Raw genomic sequence first — 19,009 nt, forward strand, 5'->3', positions numbered from 1 at the left:
AATTCTACATGGAACTAGTGTTAACTAAGATCACTCAGTTACCAAAGGGAGTTTGCAGGAAGATAGTGTAAATTGAGTTCACTTAGTTACCAAAGAAAAATTGGCATAGAACTAGTGTTAACCAAGCTCACTTGGTTACCAAAGGAAGTCTAAAGAAAAATCCTTTCTGAGTTAGTGTTGACTGAGTTGGGCCAGCTATCAAGGATTTTCTTGTGATAGCATATTGAGTTTGATGAATTTTTTTGTTAAGTCTATATGACTTAAGGAATGAAGATTGATTGTTTAAAGGTGTATTTAATCCAAATTAAAAAAGTAAATGAAATAAGTATAAGGTCAAGTTGTGGATTGAATGTGTGTGTGGAAAAGAAAAGAAGATGAATAAAGGAAGAAAACTTTAAGGATAAAAAAATATTTTGAGCTGACTGAGATGCAAAGATTAATCTAATTAAGGAGGATCAAGTATTCAAGCCAAAACTGAGAACTAAAATTAGAAAATTTATTTACATCAGCAATCAATTCAAATAATTGTTACTCTCTAATAATTGTAGCATTGAATCATCTCTTAATAGAGTTAGCTTAATAGCTATTTTATAAATCCTCTAACAAGGTGGCATTTCTAGATTGAAGTGTCTAAAGACCTCTAACAAGGCCACTCCTAATAGGGTAATCTAAATCCTTTAATAGGGTCACACCTAAAAATGTGTTTTGTAACCTTTAATAGAGTTGGCCTCTAATAGGGCTCACTTCAAAAGAGTGAAAAACAATAACTAGTTGCTATCGGTGGTTTTCCCAAATTGGGTTTCCATGTTTAATCTTGGTGTCTCTTATGTTCATGTTATTTGCTTTATGTTTCTAAAAATAAGTTAATTATGGTTAAACACAATAAACATCTAAATAAGTAATTATTTTAGTTCTTATCGAGTGGCAGTAATTCTTAGTGTTAACTGAGTGTTCCTGTGTTAACCAAGTTATAGCAGTATTTCATTTTTAGCAGAGTTTGGTTTTGTGTTGTATTGACATCTTAAGGGATCTTGGATTTATTTTTGTGATAAATGAGTCACCCCTCCCCTCTTAGTTACTCCTCTAATATTTCTAACAAAACCATGTCACCTCCTCACATAGTTATGGGTACTAACCCATGCAAGTGGATAATATGTACATAACAGTGGATGTAAAAGAGAACTCTTTTGCAACATATGGAACAACATTTTTTGGAAATATTACTGCCTATACCAACTCTGATGAAGAGGATGAAGAAGAAAAAAGAAAGAGGAATGCAAAAAAGAAAATATTAGAGGAAGAAGAAAGAAAAAAATTGCAGAAAGGAAAAGGTTAAAAGAAGAGGAAAGGAAGAAACGGGTAGAAGAAGAGAAGATGAAAGAAGAGGAAAAGAGAAAAGAAGAGAGGAGGAAAGAAGAGGAAAAAAATAAACATGATGAGAAGAGGAAGGGAGAGGAAATAAGGAAACAAGAAAGGAAAGAAAAAGAAGAAAAGAAGAGGAAAGGAAAAAGAAAGTAGAGGAAGAATTAAATAAAGAAGAGGAGAACAAAAAAAAAGTTGAGAAAGAAAGAAGGTTGAGGAAGAGAAGAAGATTGTAGAATTGAAAGTAGTTACACTTATTCCTACAAGAACTCTAGCAGCAACAATAGTAGCACTAGTAGCAATATCTAATGATAATGATGATCAAAAAGGACTAATGAGTTCCTTGAGTAAATTACTTCAAAAGAATAAATTAGTTAAGTCTTTAGAGAGGAAACTGTTAGAAGTATTAGATAGGATGCAGAAGATAGTTAACACAACTACTACAAATCCAATATTGCAGACTAAGGCTAAAGAATTGGTGAATTCTTTCGATGAAGAATTCACAACCTTGTTTAAAATTTCTTTAGTACAAGAACAAGCCAAGCATGATGCATCAATGTTTGATACAGTACGCACAAATGTAAGAAATGATATAAAATCATTAGATGTATGGATCAAGGAATTGAGGAAGTACATTGATGAAAGTAATAATTTGTATGGATAGTATGCACTATCATATAATTACCTATCAAATTTTGAGAATAAGATCAAGGCTCAAATGAGTGAGCTTCATCCACTCACTACCAAATTGCAATAGCCTGAGGCAAGCATTGAAGATATTGGATATGAAATGGAGAAGATTCATAATATTATAAAAGACATTGAAACTAATAAGGAACAGGCAATCAGAAGGCTCTCTATCTTAGAGAAATTTCGTCACCCAAAATCAACATTTTGCAGAGGCAATTGGAAGAGTGCCTTGTAGCTAAGGCCTCCTATGAAAAGTTTTCATATACTAACTTGAGTGTGGTAGAAGTGGAATCTTATGCACTTTCCATGCTCATCATTATATCTAATACAATCAAGGACAATTGGAAGAAAGATCTGGAGTAACTGAAAATTGGTTTTGTAGATTGCTTATCCAGAATGACAAGTTGATCAGTTAAAGGCAATATAGTTTTGTATGCAATTTTTTGTTTGACACCTTTTCCATTGATGGTAAAGGGGGAGTAATATAAGTAAGGAAAATTGTATATGTATATGTAAGGGGGAGTAAACTTATGTATTATTGTAAGGAGTGTCAAGGAATGTAATAATCCATCAGAACATAAATAAAATATTTTCTATGTTGAAGGCAATTTTTGTGTAATTACTTTTTGTTTATTTTGTTTTTGTATGACATCATTTTGGGACTTAGCCAATTTTCCTAAATATTTCCATCAATGCCAAAGGGGGAGATTATTGGAAATATGGCTAGATAGATGTCTAAAGTATTGTCATTTATGGCAACATGTATTTGGTATTTCATTCATGCAATCAGAGTTAGAAAACTATCTAAGTATTAGACAGATTGTAGCAATATAGAGACAAATACGATGTGTATGAATGATAGATATTAAGTTAGGACTTGCACAATTAGGGATCACTAGAAGGATGTATGTCAATGTGCAAATGTGTATGGACAATATTGTGCAAGTTACAGTTGATTTACTAGCTCTAGAAACTAATAGAGAAAAATGGAGCATGACAGTATACTGGATTGTAAATGGCTTACAAAATAATTTTGGTAACAGAATAATTACTTAGTCATGATGGGCTGACATTTTAGATGTTAATCTCTAGGTGAATTTATAATAAGTCAAGTGTGTGAAGACATGAAGGTCGACTGAGCTAAGATTTATTAAATTGCAAGATATAAGTAAAGATCTGACCTTGTGTAGATAAGGAGAAGTATGTATGAGATGTGAACTATTGTGAAGAAAGGTTATTTGATTTACAAGCCTTTTGTGACATGAAACCTAATGTATGATCAAATAAAGTGTGATCTAGAATAGTAAGATAGTATTGTATGTATAATTACTCTTGTGAAGAAACTCAATTGTATAAATTGCATGTTAGGACAGTGTGCTCTGCTTGCATACATTGTATTTGATCTACCAACTGGTAATAGGGTTGAAGAAACTCCTAACAAGGTTGGGGCCTTTAATAGGGCCTAGTCTTCTTATAAGGACTTGAGACACTATATGTATTTTATAGACTTCTAAGAGGGTCAATATCCTTAATAAGATTTTTTTTTAGTGGATCATCTTGTGGGTATCATCCCCACTAGGGTTTTCCTTGGCCAAGGTTTCCCTAGTTAACAAATTACTGTGTTATGAGTTCTCTTTTTGTATGGTTATATTTACTATTCAGCATTGTTGGTTTACTTTCATATGCAAGTTATAAAGTAATTAACAATTTTCAGTTTTGGAAAAAAATTTATAGAATACTAATTCACACACCCCCCCCCACAGCCCCCCCCACCCCACCCCTTAGTATTATCTATTCCTAATAGGTCAAAGAATCTTCAAGGATCCATGAGAAGATGATTTTTTAGGAAAAATGATCTAGGCTCTGACATCTATTACTATAGTTTTCTTTCTAACCATTGCATCTATTGTAATCCTTTATTAGGGTGGACTTGTAATAAGTCATCTAAATCCTCTAACAAGGTATCTCCTAGAAAGGGATATAAATCCTCTAGAAAGGTAATCTTAACAGACTAGTTGTAATCCTAAGAGGTTACTGGCATTCATAAAAGGATGCATTCTTAGAAAGAACAAATGTAATCTTTTAATTGGGCACCCTTTTTACTTGCAAGGAAAGGCTAGTGGGTATATTATTCCCCCAATTGTTTTCATCCTCTCGTTGAGGGTTTTCATGTATAAATATTTGTGTTATTCATGTATTCTTTTATGTGGAGCATTCTATGATATTATTGCTTAGATTTTATTATTTTTTTAATTTGTAAAGAGGTGGTAACTAAATATGTTGAAAGAATCATTAGACTAACTAGTAGAGAGAAGAAAAGTATAGGTATTGATTCAACCCCATCTCAAAACTTGTTGGGACCAACTTAAAATGTATATACACATTAGGGTTTGAAATCACAAATAGAGAGCCATGCACAACCATGCATGATTTATCTAATATATGTTGATCAAATGTCTTATTATATATATTCATTCTTTTTTTTGTTGTAGGGCTTCAGTGGTTGTAGGGATTTTATTTTTTTATAATTTGGTTTTCCCTTTGTTATGGGCTGGTGTGCATGCATGTTTGCAGGAGGTTTCAAAAAAACAATTATTTTATTGTTCCCTTGCATGGGCTTGAGCACATGTCATAATTAAAGCAGATTTGTTTTAAAATGTGTATATCTCTATGGCTCTATTGTTATTCTCATAGTTGGTTGGGCGACTAAGGCTTTCTTTTTTCTTTCTGTTTGTGTGGTAGCTCTATTCAAGGACGGTGTTTTTCTTTTCAAAAAAAAAATTATAAAGGGGGTTTGGGGTTAACCCCCACCCCCACTTGCATTTCTTTTTTTTCCCTCCCATGTGTTGGTGTTGTAATGCCCCCATAGTGAGATTGGAGGTTTGTAGCCCACCATCCCCATGGTGGGGACGATGGTGGCTACAACCTTGCTCCCCACTATGTACGGATTGTGAGCTAGCGACCTTAAAATTTTCTTTTCTTGTGAATTTTTTCTTCGATGAAATTTTAATATTAAAATATATTATTATGTTTTTACATGTGTTTAGTATGTAATTTAATAATAATATTGTATTTATTATGTGTCTTAATAATATTATTTTATTAATATATGTTTTAATAATGTATTATATTATTATATCTTAAAATATGTGTATTAGTATATATAATATTATATAATATATGTATATATATAATATAATATTATATTATATATGTATATATATTATATAATATTATATAAATATGTGAAATTTCCTAATCTTTAATATAAATATGTATATATTGTTACTTCTACAAAGAATCATATTGCCTATTAGTGTCAAAATGTATATAGCACCTGAGCTACTATATTGTTTGAGAAATGCAGGAGAAGATAAGTGAATATTACTAAGTATAGTCATGCTTAAGTATTCACCAAGAAATTCTAGTGGACCAAACTAAGGAGAAGTCAAAATATACCGAGCACTGACTTTATCGAGCTACATAGAGGATGCCAAGAAAATATTTACCTAGTGTTAGTAAGTAAGAATGTTGTATTTACCAAGTGATACAAAGGCAAAATTATATTTTTTATTGGCACATAATTCAATGCTACACAATCCTATCAAGCAAGGAAAATAGTTTATATGAATTGAGGTAAATATTTGAAAATATTTTATTAACAAATGTGAATTGATTGTGCATGATTGCAAGGTTGGAAGGACCAATGAAAATAAAGATGAAAAGGAAGAAAAGGATGAATGATTCCAAAACCTTTGATCATGAGAGAATGATTCTACAAATTTTTAAAACCCTAATTAGGTCAAGCTATAAAATGGAAAAATAAAATGATAAAAAGTGTAGTACAAAATATTTTTAAAGTTGTTGTTGGTTAGAGTTTTCTTGGGAGCAGTATTGTTGTTGAGAAAATAGAAAAAAATGTTGCTCTTGAGTAAAGGATTGAAGAGGATATATAGATCAGCGGTCAAAGATCAAAGATAGACACAAATTTGGAATGAATTGTAGATCTATCATAGGAAGGTAGTAAGTTCATAGAAGAAGAGGGATCTATTCAAGAAAGTAAGTTTCTATTGTAAAGATAATTGTTGCTATTGTTTAACCACTATAGTAGTTTCCTAAATCCTTGAAAAAGGTGGACTTAACAGTCTTATATGTAATCTCTTAATTAAGGATAGACTTGAAGAGTGTTGTAAAATCCTTGAAAAAGGTAGATCCTTATGGATCTTTTTGTATATTCCTAATCGAGTAAGTCATCAAAAGTGATAAAAATTGTATCCCTAACAAGGAAACCTCTTACTATAGTAGTGATGGATTTTTTAGTACCATCCCCACCTTAGCTTTCCCTCTAACTAAGAGTTTATGCAATACCAAATTATTGTGCTATGTGTTATGTTTTATTGGCATATATGTTTTAGATTGTGATTATTAAATTGGTTATACTATCTTCATTTAAAAAGTAATGTGGTAAAGGATAAGAGATTAATGAGTTATATAAGGTAGTAAAGGGAAAGTTAGAAGTTTGTTTGAGTGTGAAAGTTTTAGAACATGTTGATTCACCTCCCCCCCTTCCAAGCATCCTATATATCCTTACTGTTCCAACATATATGAGTGTATGTATGTATGTATCTATGTCTATATATACATACATACATATATATACATATACATACATAGATATATGTATGTATGTATGTCTATGTATACACACACACATATATATACATGTCTCTCTCTCTCTCTGTGTGTGTGTGTGTGTGTGTGTGTGTGTGTGTGTGTGTGTGTGTAATTATTTATTTATTTATTTATATATGTGTATGTATATATGTATACACACACATACATATACATACATACATACATACATACATATGTATATATATGTTAAAACAAATATATATGTATATATATACATATATATGTTAAAACACGCACGTGCACACACACACACACACATATTTGTTTTGGCATATATATTATATTTTTAATTTGAATAGCTAAATATGTATTCTAGATATGTATAAAGCATGATGAACATGTTGATTGCTTCATAAATAGTAGCTTTTTCTATTAGTTCCGTTCTCCTAGGTTGCAGAATTTGTTTTAAACAAAATTAAAGCAATTTAATTTTTAATATGCATGTGTGCATTAACAACAATAATATATAACTTGTAGGTTTCATGTTATTACCTATGTTTATTTTATTTCTAACTATATTCTAATTTTCCATACTAAAAATTTAGGTGAGATTTCTAATCCATGGGGCCAATAATGCCAAGCTTTGCAACCTAGGCTCTAATACCAAATGTCACACCCTAGATGTAGCACTTTTTTTTTTGGAACTAAATTTTGCATTACTTGATGGGGGTTAAGAACAAAGATGAAATCTAAGTTTTATTTCAATTCTCCTTTTAAAAGCCAGGAATAGATTGAACTAACTTTAAGATCCCTTTCTATTAAGTTCTTAATAGCCACTAAGTGAAATGTTTACTGCTACTTTCCATATAACTAATTACAAGTTTCTATAAGATAGTAAAACAAAATCACTAACAGTTCCATTTCAAAGAAAATATTAGCTTTCTTTTCCTCCTTAATATACATTAAATACAAATGAAAAACTCTTTATAACTCATCTTATAAAGTAGACACACAACATACAGGAACATAAACCTTCTTTCTAAATTAGAATTTAAATTCATACATACTTTTATTTCCAACATGAACACATTTGTTATCTTTACATTTCCTTTACAAAACAAAGATCCTTCATTTTCTTTCTTTTCAATATACAACATCAAACTACAAAATTCTATTACAATTAACCCACCAATATTTTTAGTCATAAATATGCATCTATAAATCTTCAATAAAATGGAATAACAAACCCCTTCTACATTTTTTTTTTTTTTACAAATAAATCTATAACTATATAATTTAAGTACTTGATAACAAAGAACCAAAAGAGGGTACACTTAATGGGAGACTTTCCCTTTTACATTACACAATACAATGGTTGGACTTCCTTTCATAAAATAGAATTAGCAACAACAATATTCACTTCCAACTCCAAGAATGCCATAAGGATATGAAATTGAAAATACACATGTAAGCTCACCTCGCATCCATATGTCTTTTCAAGACCACCCCTAAGCTAGGAGAACCTTTACTAGATGGGGAAATGCATACATTGTAGTCATTCACACATACATATTTATGCAACAAATTTCACAATACAGACACGACTCATAATGCCACATTACAACACAATTCCCCTAAGGCTTGCACTTAGGATTACTATTGATCCATTCAAAGGGTGAAGGTGGAAACGAACAAATTGGTAGAATATAAATTGATAATAAAATGCATGCCCTTACAAGGCTACACATACACTTCCACATGCCTTCCCAAGGCTTCCATCCACAACCCTTATGTCCCCCAAGAAAATGTGGCATATGGGGCCCATAAAACCCATATGGCATCCCTCTCCATCATAAGGAGAGACTATCCACCCAAATGCATTCCCCATACACCCTTCACCCAAAAAGGTTAACTTCCCTCCCAAGGGTGAGGTACACCTTGAAAAATCTAATACACAATAGTGAAATCAAAGAAAATCTAAAGAATCTCACATGAATACATAGACACTTACACACACCAAAACACATAAGAAAGAACATAAATACAAGACAAAAAAATTATGCACTACTCAAAAGAATGAAGCACACTATGAGCAACATTTTATGTAACATATAACCACAAGATATGGGCACAAAACTTATCTCCAAGCTTGCACAAGGATGGTTTGAGCTCCCTCTCCCAAGCTTCCTCTCCTTCGTCAAGCTACTTTCTCCACCCTTAGTCAAATTCTCAAGATGTCCAAATTCTACTAATTTCACTAGTGATCTCCAAAAATGGATAATGTGCAATATCTTACCACTTCCTCCAAATCATCTCTAATAAGACTCTCAACCACTCACACCTAGCACACATCATGAGGTAGATTTTTCCTTAGTTTGATTAAAGACCCCTCTACTAACCTCTAGGTCATCACTATCTTCTAAGGTAGTTTTGAAAGGTTTTAATTGTACTTTTGGAAGCTAAAATGGCCTAAAAATTCCCCCCAACCCATAGTACACCCTTGGGGAAAGTAAATTTTAGCCTAAACTACCCCCTATAGTCACTTTTTACCCTCCAAAAGTCCACCAAGAGTTGACCTTCGAAAATGGGTGACAAGGCAATCTTCTTGGGTCTCTAAAAAAGAAATCTCATCTAAGGTTTCTACATGGTTACTCAAAGTCTTCCTAACTACCCATATCACTCAACATGCCACATCACAACATGTGTGTCAATTGACACTACATTAACAACATCACTTTTACAAACATTAGGCATGCCAATATGGATAATCATAATTACATTTAACAAATTACATGATTCACTCAAACACAATTTTCACAAATAGAAATATAATCACAATTAGGTTGTGTCCATCCTTAGGGTCAACCTTGGATTCACAAGGATATCACAACAAATCATCTAGAAAAGGTTCTTTATATATCCATGGTTATACTACCTGCCCACTCACACAAAATATCAGTAGTCAAATATGAGGTATATACATGTATAAAATCAACATATATGGTAACATAAACATTAAACCCATAAATCCTAATATCCATGATAAAACAACAAGATGTAAATTGGCATTTTCCATATCTAAAGATCAATCACATAACTTAACATTACATATTTTGCATTTGTTGACTTTCTCTAATCTAAATTGTAAAACATAATTCATCGTAATAATTTATACTTATCCCCTTTATAGAGTTAATTGATATACACCAATGTAGGAAAATCAAATGTAAAATAAAGAATTTCAATTTCCTTCCATTGAAAATCATGACAATGAATCATAAGCCAATTATGTAAGTATATCCTAACATGAGTAATATTATCCATGGAAACCATCACATACTATCTAAGATCAAGAATATCACTATCAATGTAAAAAAATAGTATCATCATGATAAATAAACCATAATCCAAAGTACATAAGAAATTCCTAATAGCATCACATGAAATCATCAGATAGCCTAAATGATCAAATTAATATCAATACCCATAAAAATCTAATGTATCAAAATAGTGCATCGCTAACATAATCCAAATAAAAATGTTAGGAGTGTTAGGATGGGTTGGATAGGACCTCACATCCATCCCACCCCCCCTCGGGCATGAACCTCATCCTAGAGCTCACCAAATAGGTAAGGGTAGTCATGTCTCATCTATGTTGTATCCTCCCATGAGGTTGTGACCTCATCATAGAAATCCCACTGGAGCTTAAGCTAGTCTATCTCTCTTCCTTGAAGCCAAAGGTTCAGGTGGCCCAATATATGAATGTGTTATAAGGTCAATTGTCTATCTAGAGCTACCTAAAATTATCCCAATATATAATGTGAGACTCATCATGCATATACTTCCTCAAGAGAGAAAAATGAAATACATTGTAAACATGTGACAGGCTAGGTGGAAAAGCTAAGTGATATGCAACTAGGCCTATCCTCTCCAAAACCTCAAATGGTACCACAAATCAAGGTGCAAGCTTAGATTCCTTTCCAATGTGGATTGGACTCTTTTGAAAATGCACCCTTAGAAGTACTATATCCCAACCACAAATACTCACTTTATCCTCTAAGCATCTACATACGTCTTATGTCTATCATGTGTCTCTCTCAGACATTGCTTGATCAATATAACCTATTGTTCCATATCCTTGACCATATGTGGTCCAATTGATATTATTTCCTCAATCCTATCCCAACTCAAAGGTGTCTTGCAAGGTCTCCCATATAGATCTTCATAAGGTGACATGCCTAGGGAATATTGGTTCCCATTATTAGAGGAAAACTCCACCAGGTGTATATACTTCTCCCACTTGACCTAGTGATCCATCACATATGTATGCAACATGTCCTCCAATGCATGATTATCTCTCTTATTCTACCCATCTATTTAAGTGTTTTATATTGTGTCAAAGTTAAGCTTGGTCCCAAAGGATTCCCTTAACTCTCTCCAAAAAACAAGATGTAAAAAGGGAGTCTCTTTCATAAATAATATTATGAGGAATATCATGAATTCTAAAAATATCTCACAAGAAGACCAATGCTACTGTAAGAGCTATGAAAGTGGTGTGTACAAGTGAGAAATAAGAAACCTTGGTCAATGTGTCAACTATTACAATGATGACATCATGACAACAAGAAGACATAAGAATACCAACAGGTCCATAGAAATTGTGTTCCACTTCCACTCAGGAATCTCGTGTGGATAAAGTAACTCTCCTGGATGGTTGTGATCTTCCTTAATCCTATGGCACTCTAGGCATCTAGAAACAATCCAAGAAATATTCCTCCTCATGCCTAGCCAATGATAGAGTTGTCTCAAGTCTACATGGAATTTCTTAACCCTTGGATGTGTTGCATAAGGTGCTCTATGGGCCTTGAGCATAAGAAAATCACACAAACCTTTGGTAGTGTATGCAGAAAATGTGGGTCTCAATCTGTACACACACTTTAACATGTTTATTATATGCAGGATCATCCCAAAATGAACATTGGGTTGTTCATCCAAAACAATTCGGCAAGCTAATCTATTTCCTTCTAACTAGAATGATTATGTTATTACTCTCAAAACAAGAAGCTTGCAACTAGACATCTAGAATGGAGGATTTATAACTAGATGAGATGCAATATTATACTAAATGTATGCAATTAATCTAGAAATAAAGAAAAGAAAAGTATACTAAATGTATGCATTTTAAAACTAGAATGAGATTATTGTGTTAGGATAACAATTCTATGAAAGTAAATGTTTCAGTGATTAATTTGGCATAAGTTTGATACTATCAATTATCAACCTATGTAATGAGGAATTGAAGGCTTTTTAAATAGAATTCTAGAATAGATCAATGGTTCAAATCAATTTGGATGGATGGTCGAAATTGGAAATGAGATTCAATTGGAATGGAAACTTCCTTGTGTAGATGGAGTTAACTGATTAAATTCTAAGTGCCATGGAGAGTTAACTAATTCTCTTCTAAGTGTGAGAATGAGTTAACTAAATTAATTCAATTTTGAATTCCAATTCACTCACATTTCTAAATTGAAGAGAGAATTTGGAGAATATATTTAATATAACAAAATTGAATATGACCTCATAAATACATAATCTTAAATTAATTGAATAATTAAATTCAATAAATTAAAATGAGGATATATCTTATTAAATCAAATACATTTAATTCTCGTGTACATTAGCTAAAAAGGTAATTTTAATTTAATTAAACTATGAAGACTTATAATTAAATTAAACTTAATTAATAGGTTTAATGTAGCTAATTTGAGTAAACACTTAGGAATTAAATAAAGAGTGTAATTAATATAGATTAGGGATTTTCTACATTTGACACTTAGGTTAAGTAGCAATTAGTAAAATTAGAATTGTCTAGTAAAATAGGACTTAGGATTGGTTAAATAAACCAAAATTGGTTTAGAATGGCAATGTGCCAATTTTGGGGTATTGTATTTGCCACTTTTTGAATGAATGTGTGAGCAGCACATTTGATTCAAAGAAATCAAAAGTATGAAGCATAGATCAAGAAATGAGATTGGTTCCAAAATTGCTGATAAAGAGACCAATTGATAAGTTTTTTAAGGTTATCTCCAGAATGGAGCTTAATCTTAGGAAATCCAGATATGACACCTAGATACAAAAATTGATAGAACAAAGATTGTCAAACTTCACAGAATTGTTCCCAAAATGAGACTCAATTCTCAAGAGTGGGGATTAAATTGTTCTGATACCTGTCCATGAGAAAATGACAAGATTAATCAAAATTCATAGAATTATCCCCAAGACAAAGATTAATCCATAGGATTCAGGGTTAGGCTATTCGAATACCTGTCCATTGAATAATGATTGAAAGCAAGAGCTTAGAATTATCTCCAAAACGAAGCTTAGTTCTTAGCAAGAGTTAGGATTATCTCCAGAACAAAGCTTAATCCTTACCAATAATTTGGAATTATCTCTAGAACAGAGCTTAATCCCAAACACAAATTTAGAATTATCTCCAAAACAGAGCTTAATCCTCAGAAAAAATTTGGAATTATCTCCAAAACGGAGCTTAATCCCTAGCAAGAATTTGGAATTATCTCCATAACAGAGCTTAATCCCCCAGATCTAGATAGAAAACCTAAATATTGGTCCATGAAAGAAGATAACAAGTCTTATTATGAGTCATAGAATCATCCCCAGAATGAGGCTGGATCCTCAAGAGCCAGGGTTAGACTGTCCTGATACCTGTTCATCAAACTCTGACAAGAAGTGTTATAAGATTGAGCAACTGATCAAAAGATAAGATAGATGACATAGATTCTAGATAGAGGGGAACAAGATGCCTTGAGTGATTAGATGCCCCAATTGATGATCACATAAGTTTCAAACTAAGTTGAAGCAAGTTTTCAAAGATTCAATGATGCAATCATCCTGCCCCCTCAAGAGCAAAATCAAAAGATGTCACACTAGATTAGTGATGCAAAGTAGTATATTAGAAGATACTAAAAAAATATAAGGTTTGGAAGAATATAGAAGAGATCAAAAGGATCTAAAGAAAATTTGGAGTCAATTCGAAGTGATTTCAAGGTCCAAAAGACCAAGTTTGACCAATGTTGACCAGATCTAACTAGAGTTGACTTTTTCCAAAAATTTTGGTAAATTTGAAGTAATTGTGATTTGAAAAGATTCCAAGATTCACAAAGTATTAGAAAAATGGATTGCACAAGCGTTCGATCGTGTCGGTCCTAAAATTTTAAAAGGTGATTTTGAGTTGTTTAAGTGTGTTAGATTTTGAATTTGATGTCAAAAATTAGTTCAAAGTAGCCAAATTAGCCAAGGGGGTGATTTTCACAACAATTGAAGCAATTTGAAAAATTAGGTCAAAACCTATATAAGGGCCCAAAGAGTCATATTCAATTCATTTATGCTTTTGTCTTTTGTGAAGAATAGAGATCTGAGGAGAAAGATGGTGGTCCTCATGTGTATGCATCAATTCAAGCATTCCAGGTGACACAGTCGGTTGACAGTCTATGCACCTCCGGTGAGTCATCAATAATCTTTCTTCACATTGAATTTTTTTATTTTTTGAGTCATTTTAGCATATTTTTAGGGCATTTTGAATTTTGTCTTGTCATTTTTTGCACGAGGATATTGTTCCTCGTGCGACTCCAATCGCACTTTGCATGAAGAAGTACCAAGCCAATACTTCTTCGCCAGGTTTGGTGGGTTTCCTTGCACAGAAGATACCCATCTCTCACATGAGAAAACCTAATCTTGGCAAGTTTTTCACTAAGTCTTTTGAACTTTCTTGTGTGAGAATTTGTTTTCATGTGCGAGAATGTACAAGCTTGCACGAGAATATGAAATCTCCCATGAAAATTTGGTGTAAAGTGTAAGATTAAATGTTGGAAATTTTATTTCTTGTTGATATTTTGTGCTTTTGTTTGTCATTTTTGCCTATTTGAGACTGATCATTTTCCTATTGTTTTCATGTGTGCAAGTTAGCATTCCCGATGTCAAATTCAAATCACATTATCAGTGTGGAGCCTTGCAACAACAACTAGATGACATCGCTATGGCACATATTGATGCTCTAGGTCTTTCATATCTTTACCAGATTCCTACATTGTTGGTGAATCATGGCCTATTGACTGCACTTGTTGAGCATTTCCATTCAGAGATGAACACCTTCCATCTACCCTAAGGAGAGATGACTATCACCCTAGAGGATATTTATAGGATACTTCATATACCATTCCACAAGCCATGGATAGTGTATGACATAGTGCCATGGACAGGCTTAGTAGCATTGAGGGCCATATTCTAGGAGGACCTCATCATGGGTAGAGCCATCACATGGGATGAGTTGGTGCCACATATGGAACTACTCATAGGTTGGCAACAGTATTAGATATTTTCATCAGCTACTTTCTGATGCCTGACAGAGGTTAACATGGTTTAGAGTGCAAATGGGGATGGATGTTGTAGTTGATGTTGGAGGCACTTGAGCAATACAGATGGGGTCAGTGCATGCTCACCCATATGTTCCATGAGATGCACAAGATTTTATATCATAAGAGGAAGAGCATGGTCATTGGGGTCTATGTTCTTCAGGTGTGGGCATGGGAGCATTTTCCCATTACGAGACCCACTTTGTAGATGAGAGATAGCCTCTAGAGCCATATATATGTAGAAATCAAGGCCAGTTGACCAATGTAGCCCTAGGGAAGACTTAGCAGTGGAGAGGTCGGCTAGATGACCTGGTAGCAGTGGTGTGGAGACTGTGGAGGGAGATGAAGGTGTGGGATGATGCACCTATAGAGTTGGGATATATGTTTACATCTTGATCACTGATTGGTCACTCTATGTAGGTTATAGAGAGATTCCTACTAGCATGAGTCTGGGGACAGTATGGTCAGCCATTGGACATCTCACATGAGTACTATTCATATGCACAAATCACTACAGATCTAGATCGTGGGTGTTCAGTGAGGTTAGACTAGGGCCATTTGATGATTAGTGTGCATATCCTAGTGGAAACCCAATGGGACTATATGCCCGTTGTAGTAGATGGGGGGATGACTCTAGCATATCAGGCATATTTTGTGAGTCATCCTTTCCTTTGATTCATATACCTAGTGGAGATGGCCATACCCATACAACCAATATAGACACCACAACCACCACTATAGTAGCCATAATAGGAGAGAGCCAGGAAGAGGATCTAATAGATTCTAATTCCTCCTTGGCAGATGGGATCAGATTTGAATTTTGGTGGCAGTGGGATAGGTCATAGGAATCCTCAAGGTGAGATGGGATCACTAGGAGCAATCAAAGGAGACACATAGAGGCATCACACCGAGGAGCAGCCAACCCAACAGGTGGACAAGGGGCTAGGAAATGAGGAGATGTAGGATCATCCTACTTGGTGGAAGTGGGATAGGTCATAGGCATCCTCAACATGAGATGGGCTCCCTAGGAGCGATCGAAGGAGACACACAGAGGCATCACACTGAGGAGTAGCTAGCCCAACAAGCAAAGCAGGGGCTAGGCAATGAGGAGATGTAGGATCAACCTGCTACTAAGCCACAAGGTGGAGATATCCTGGCATAGACCCAGGATGCCCTTAGGAGATCTAGAGATTAGGTGAGGACAACACAATGGTAGCTAGGAGAGATACATATACATCTAGTAGTGTGAGACACCAAGATAGCAGAGTGGGATTGAGAGATCTGCAGATTATAGAGTAGCTAGAGCAAGAGGCTTGTAGATCAAAGTAGCAACAAGATGAGATTTGGCTACAGTCAGTAAGGGCAGCCTAATATTATGCACCATACAGTGTGGTAGTGCCTGATTAGGTAGAGTAGGTGCCTCAATTTTCCTAGTATGCTCATGACTTAGGAGATGTACGGCCTCTAGTGAGACCAGATATGCCTCCTCCTCCTCCTCAACCAACTGGAGAGGGGAGAGAGGGATAGAGTTAGCTTACTTTGTTTTGATTTTTCTCTAGCTATGGTGAGCTAGCACCATTTTGTATCATATTGAGAAGACAACACTCAAGTAGCGTGCAATTTTGTAGCGATGTATACAGTTGACTCCACACACACACACACACACACACACATATGAGATTTTTTATTCAAGCATCTTCACATGTGTTATCTTTCTTTCTTTATAGTTTTTTGTACATGAGATGTTAATGTTATGAGTATGAACACAAATTTGATATGATGTATGAATGTAGTGTAGATGAGATGAATCATGAAATTATGTATGAAATGCAAAATATGAATGAACTAACATCTCATGCAATGTTCTATTTTATTGATAATAATAGGTATCTCATGAAGATCGATAGGATGAACCAAAGAATTGAACACTTATGCAGCTGTGAAGAAATGTGATACTTTGAAGAAACAAAAAATTCCTCATCATAAAAGGATGCAAGTAAATCAGTGATCAACCATGTACTTATGATGCAGCCCTATGCTAAACGAAACCCTAAGTCTGGTTACCAAGCTTCAAAAATTATCATCACTGAGAATTTAGCTAAATCCCAAATGTCATACAATTTCCACTGACATTGCAATCATGGAAATATGAATATGACATATGGTCTAGTTTTTTCAGGATTAAATATAAGCATTCAAGGCACAAGAAGCTAGAATGACCAAAACATTTGTCTCTTTTGATATAGCAAGCAAACATAAGCATCAAAGCATAAACGCTAGGATGACCAGAATGTTTTTTATGTGCAGACACACCAGACACACAAGAGATCCTTCTTATGCTAAGTAATTAGTAAATGTTTTGTCTACAATGACCCTTGCATTTGTAACCTGATACAGAAGTGTGCTAAGTATACTCGCAATGACTCATACATTCACTTATCATGATAAGTATTAGTATTTATTGTAGCATAAAGAGTTCACTCTAACAAGAAAGGAAAAGAACCAACCTCAATTAAGAGTCCATATACAATGAGTCGAGGTACACATGACCATCCAATACAAGATAGAGGCTCTTATAGTGGACACCCCTTTTATATGGATGCTTTAGATTATTGGAACTAAACCACCAAATAGAAAGAAAAGAAAAGATCATGCCCCTACTCCTCTCTTCTCTGGTCAAAAGTGACATCATCAAGTTACTCAAAGAAACATGATAAAGTGAAAGAAAAAAAAGAAAGAAAAGCTCGCCATGTCATAAACAAGTTCATCATTTTGAGTTCATTGTTTGTGTTATAGGATTGATGTCAAATGTCAATGTTCAGAACATATAGGAAAGAAAACTCTTAAGTAGGGTGACAATAGTAGACAGACGCAGTTAGAAAAATTGGTGACTAAAGTCAAAGAGGAATCTTTAGTAAGAAGAACCTTAGTAGGAAACTAAGCGATAGTAGACAGATATAGTTAGGACAATTGGTGACTAATGTGAGAGAGAGAAATCTTCCATGAGAGGAATCTCAAAAGTGACACAAGTGATAGTAGGTAGATGCAGTTAGAACAACTAGTGACTGACGCAAGAGAGATCTTCCATGAGAGGAATCTCAAAAGTGACACAAGTGATAGTAGGAATATGTAGTAAGAACAACTGGTGACTAATGCAAAAGAGACTCCTATGACACTGTAGAGTGTTGCCCCCAAGTTATGACAAGATTTAATCCATGATGCATGCGTACAAATAGAAAACTAAAGTAGGAAAGATATTGTACATGAACCAAAAGATGCACTGCAAGATATAGCATTGGAAACAAGAGGCACCTATTTACCAGGTTTTCACCTTCTTGGTAGAGATTTTATTTTTGCTATCATGATGCCTATTTGCTAGGTTTTCATCAATGGCATTTATTTATTTTTCAATTTTTTTTGTATTTTTCTCTTTTTTGATTTTTTTTTTGTTTTTTGAAAATTTTCTCTTTTCTTTGGAATTACCAAGGTCCCTATTGCTAGGTTTTCACTAAGGTAATGATTTTTTTAGGACTTTTAAGTATATATAGAGAGATTTTTGAAATCAGATCAGTTGTAGAACCACTTCGAATGGAGAGTGTTGATAAGCTCTTTGAGCACCTCTCCTTTGGACATAGAAAGTTGCTAAGCACCAGATCCAAACATTGTAGTAACTATATATGGACCAAGCCAATTGGGTTCAAACTTCCCTTTATGTACTTGTTGTTACTGATTCTTAAGGGTTTTTTCTCAAAACAAGATCCCCCAGTTAGAAGTCATATGGCTTAACCTTCTTGGTGTAGCTTCTAGACATACGTTGTTGATAAGCTCAAAGATGATCGCATGCCACCTATCGACATTTATCTAAAAATTCTAGCTCTTGTAGCCAAGATATT

This window comes from Cupressus sempervirens, chromosome 6 (genome assembly GCF_028749045.1).
Source record: "Cupressus sempervirens isolate cs-2001-9-10 chromosome 6, ASM2874904v1, whole genome shotgun sequence".
Classification (NCBI taxonomy): Eukaryota; Viridiplantae; Streptophyta; class Pinopsida; order Cupressales; family Cupressaceae; genus Cupressus; species Cupressus sempervirens.